At 45.8% G+C, this 5,053-nt stretch overlaps 1 non-coding gene across 1 annotated transcript; it reads left to right on the top strand.

Moving 5' to 3' along the window:
* The first annotated feature begins 1,963 nt into the window (after positions 1 to 1,963).
* On the top strand, positions 1,964 to 2,048 carry TRNAK-UUU (transfer RNA lysine (anticodon UUU)). Its single transcript has one exon. It is a non-coding gene; the product is annotated as a tRNA-Lys (tRNA).
* The last annotated feature ends 3,005 nt before the right edge of the window (positions 2,049 to 5,053 follow it).

Below are 5,053 nucleotides of genomic sequence, written 5' to 3'. Positions count from 1 at the left end.
ACTCTGCCAGGCACTGCTTGCTCGATTACCCCTCAAAATAGACCCATAAGGAGAAAAGTGATACTGGCATACCCATTTTGCTGATCAAGAAGTCGAGGCTCAAACAAATCAGAGAGACATTCGGAATTCGATCAAGAACTCGAGGCTCAAGTAAGTGAAATGACTTACCGAAGGTCACACAGCTTGTGGGAGGTGGTGCTGGAGAGCCAACTACAGAGCAGACTCGTAGGTTCTTCATCTCTCTGGGGCTCAGCCTTCTAGCTGTAAAATAAGGGGTGCCACTTTTCAGGACTTTGAAGACGGAGCAAAAGGCTGATTTGCTAAAAAACATGTTTGCGGGCCCACAGAACAGACTTCCAGTCCCCAGCCCCCAAACCTCAGAAGCAGCTGCCCAGAGGCCATGGTGGTCACCAAAACTCAGCCCCCAGGTCCCATCAGAATGGACACTCAATTCCACATCTATGGAGGTGTCCAGAGAGGACCCAACAAGGACATAGGTTTCTCTCCTTCCACTTAACAAATTTCCACAAGTGCTCAGGCTTCCCAGACCTCCAGCGGAAATGCACACCAAGTAAGTAAATAGGTAAATAAATACTGGGAAGGCAGAAAGAGAATGTAGATGACAAAACTATATTAAAGTCTGTGGATGCTTACAAATGGCACTTTTTTTTTGGCCTTCTAGACTTTATTCTGCTGTCTTTGAGAGAGTACCCCAACTTCCTTTGCAGGAATCGCCATGCACCTGTCGGATCAACTGGGTTAAACCAAATCTCAAATGAGCTTCACCCCAGTCTAGCCAAGAGCAGCCCACACCCCAAGCTAGGTCTCTCAGAGCTGGTTTTGGAAACTCCCAAAGGAGATGTTCACATACAGGACTCTTCACAGACCCTGGTAGCAAGAGCCGATGCCTCCGCCTCCAAGCCCAGCTCCAGCCTCCCCTCCGGTGTGGGAACCATCGCACAGCCTGCCAATGAGTTAGCCAAATGGGTTTCTCTTGCTTGTAACCAACCAACGCTAATTTTTTACAATTCCAGAAACATCGTTCTTAAAAACCAAATTGCCTTCATTCAGTCTCATTTCGGTCTCACTTAGGGTCTTTCTAGGAATATTTTTAAACCAATCTTATTTCCACTTTCTCCCTTTAAAAAAAAAAAAAGATAGCTATTTTAAGATGCCAGGCGAGGTAGAAATGGACTAAACATGCACAGACCTACAAAGTGAAATTTTAAAAGCTACACTTTACAAATACTTGTCTGAGTTGTCTTAAAGGGGAAATAATGTGCTTATTTTTATTTTATCATTCAGATCCAATCGTCCAATTCGTTAGCTTGCCTCTCCAGCCTCCGCCCTCTAGAACTGAGATTCTCTGAACTCAGCTGGGTCTTGACCTCAATCTGTTGTCCAAACAGGTGCAAATTTGCTGCCTATCACAAGTTATTTCATTAAATGCTTTTGTGAACATAATCCACGATATCCACAGAATGCCTTTAATCACTTACTCTCATAAACAGCACAAGAAAGAAAATAGAGCTACTCAGCACCCCCTTGCTCAAAGGGAACCCTGCAAACAAGTGTTTTCTTCTCAGTGTGCTTATAAACGCACCGAGTAAATATCTGTCCTACAGTTTAGATCTGGCAACACTGTCCACGATATCTGGAATGAAATCCAATCTTCTCACCGTGGCATACAAAGCCCTTAAATGGCCACTGCCTAGGGCTCCGAATTCATCACAGACCTTCCCTCTCTTCTTCCCCTCCCTTCCCCCTCCCCTTCCCCCTTCCTCCACCTTGTGAACCCGGCCCCAGCTGCCACCTGTCGCTCACACACGTCAAGGGCCCTTTCACCTCAAAACTTTGCCCTTGCTCTGCCTGGAACACTTCTCCAATCTCTAGGACGGGCTCCTGCCCACCATTCAGGTCTCGGCTGAAATGTCACCCCTTTAAAAAGGCTTCCACATGGGGTGCCTGGGTGGCTTAGTCGGTTAAGCGTCTGACTTTTGCTCAGGTCATGATCTCGCGGTTCGTGGGTTCGAGCCCCGCGTCGGGCTCTGTGCTGACTGCCAGCTCAGAGCCTGGAGCCTGTTTCGGAGTCTGTATCTCCCTCTCTCTCTGACCCTCCCCTGCTCACGCTGTCTCTCTCTCTCTCTCTCCCCTAGAAATGAATAAAAAATATTTAAAAAAAAATAAAATAAAAAGGCTTCTGCAGATCACTTAACCTGAAGTACCCCAACCCCCCCAACTTGCTCCCAGATCGCCCTGTTCTGCTTTGCCACGCAAAATATATCATTTATGCTCTGCTTCCTTATCTGCTGCCGCAACTACAGCACAACATCCACGAGAGCAGGGATTTGAAAGTTCCAGCACGTAGAACAGTGTCTGGAAGAGCGAGCTTGCGAAAGACACAGGAAAGGAAGAATGGAGAGAGAGGAGAAGGATAGGGAGGAAAGAGCTTTGCGAAGCCCCATCATCCCTTCGGCTGGCTATTAACTTCTGTAACCTCTGCTTTCAAAAACTAGGACACCACATGCCTCTCCCTAAACCTTCTGATCATCATCATAACAGTGATTCCTCAGGCACAGAGCGAAGTTTTATGGGACTGTATAAGTTTCAGAGACCCTCTTTTAGAAAAAGAATACAGAATTATGTGTGTGATAGCTGGCAGAGAAGGGCAAATTTATTTAAAATGAGAAAAGAAGTCAGGACAGATGATAAGAATTTTGGAAACTCAATGCCTTTCTTCTTGGATCTCTCTAGGTAATCTGCCGGAAATCTCAAATCCAAATGCTTCCTGACAGGGGTCTGGCCGCGGCCACACACCTAACACTGGACTAGCCCCTGACCAACCCCAGAACTCAGGGGGTCCAGTCCCGTAAGAGTCCCAGAGGCTGTGCTTTGGCCACGAGGCTTGGCCATATTCTGTCTTCATTCTACCATCTCATTTAACCCAGAACCCAGACCAGAACCAAGCCTGTCTGCACAGAGCAGGCAGTTGCTACGGAAGCAGGGCTGGTTCTCTGCACCTGCATGATCGATCGGGTCCAGGCCGGCAGGCAGCATCGCGCCTTCTTAGGAAAACGCAAGCTCTTCCCAGGAACACCACCCTCTCCCCATTTTATTCCATCCTGACAATTTTCCTTATCAGTCATTTCGATTCCAAGCCACACTCACTTTAGTAAGTTTCCCGACCACACTCTTAGCATCTTTAGGTTTGCTTTTGTTCTATGTTTGCAGAAGTGTTGAATTCAGTGTCCCCTTTGGGTTCCATTAGCAGGGTCTGTACCCCCTTGTAAGTCACAAAGGCAGGTACACAGAGTGGTGGTAAAGGTTGCCCTGAAGAACTGGGAAGGGAAAGCAGATGACGTGGCACAGAAGTCTCCGTCAGGGGCGGGTCCACTTCTGCACAAGAGAACTGGAAATAAAACCGGCACTGCCAGACGGTCTCTCGCTGACCAAGCGAGGCTCCAGGGACCCAAACTCGCACAACCTTTTTCTGTATGTGTTTGGCAATTTCTATCCAAATTGCAAATGTACTTACCCTTTGACTCAACAATCCCACTTGCAGGAATTTATTTGCATGTGTACATCTTTACTTACACACTCACACATGTGCAAAGAAATGAATGCCTAAAGTCATTGATGACAGCGTCATTTCCAGTAACAGCAAGCTATGAACAACCTCTGTGTCCATCTTTAGGGGCCTAGTGAAATGAATCATGATGTGGCCAGGCAACGGAGTATCATAAAGCTGGAAAATAAGGAATAGATGAGCATTTTATCTTCAACTAGAAAAGGAACCATATTTATTGAAGTAGAAGCAGGCACCGGGCAGTATGTGTAGTTGAGTGACTTTTTTCATTTAAAAGGGGGAAATAAATATTTTTTTAAAATTTTTAATGTTTATTTATTTTTGAGAAAGAGAGAGACAGAGCATGAACAGGAGAGGGGCAGAGAGAGAGGGAGACACAGAAACTGAAGCAGGCTCCAGGCTCCAAGCTGCCAGCACAGAGCCCGACGCAGGGCTCAAACTCATGAACCGTGAGATCATGACTTGAGTCAAAGTCGATGCTTAACTGACAGAGCCACCCAGGCACCCCGAAAGTATTTTTCTACTTAGATGAAGAATAAACAAGAAGCTCATTAACTGTAGTTACACATTTTGTTTTCAGAGGGCTTGGGAATCAGGATGGGAGAAATATTTTTCCACTACTGAGGTTTTCATCATTTTTTGTTTGGATCCAGAGGACTGGATAACCTTGTCAACAATTAAAATTAAAACTTAGGGGTGCCTGGGTGACTCAGTTGGTTAAACGTCCAACTTTGGCTCAGGTCATTATCTCACAGTTCGTGGGTTCAAGCCCCGCATCAGGCTCTGTGCTAACAGCTAGCTCAGAGCCTGTAGCTTATTTCGAATTCTGTGTCTCCCTCTCTCTCTAACCCTCCCCTGTTCACACTGTCTCTCTCTCTCTCTCTCTCTCAGAAATAAGTAAAACATTAAAAACTTTTAATTTAAAATTAAATGGGTCACCTCACACTCATTAGGAGGACTATTATAAGGGGGAAAGTAAGGAAAGAAGATAACAAGTGTTAGCAAGGATGTGGAGAAACTGAAACCTTTATGCACTTACTGTGGGTGGTAAAATGGTCAGCTGCTGTGGAAAATAGTAAGGCACGTCCTCAAAAAACTAAAAATAGAATTACCATACAATATAGCAATTCCACTTTTGGATATGTTCCCAAAAGAATTGCAGACCAGGTCTCCAAAACATATCTGTGCACTCACGTTTATCCAGCTTATTCAAAATAGCCAAAACATAAGAATCAACCCAAGATTCCACTGACAGATAAACAGAGAAGCAAAGTGTGTTGTATCCACACAACAGAATATTGCTCAGCCTTAAAAAGAAAGCAAATTCTCGGGGCGCCTGGGTGGCTTAGTCGGTTAAGCGTCCGACTTTCGCTTAGGTCATGATCTCGCGGTTCGTGGGTTCAAGCCCCGCGTCGGGCTCTGTGCTGACTGCCAGCTCAGAGCCTGGAGCCTGTTTCAGTCTGTGAC

Source organism: Crocuta crocuta, unplaced genomic scaffold, assembly GCF_008692635.1.
Source record: "Crocuta crocuta isolate KB4526 unplaced genomic scaffold, BGI_CrCroc_1.0 scaffold27, whole genome shotgun sequence".
Lineage (NCBI taxonomy): Eukaryota > Metazoa > Chordata > Mammalia > Carnivora > Hyaenidae > Crocuta > Crocuta crocuta.
Note: the sequence above shows the minus strand (reverse complement) of the source record. Positions and strands in the feature narration are given on the sequence as shown.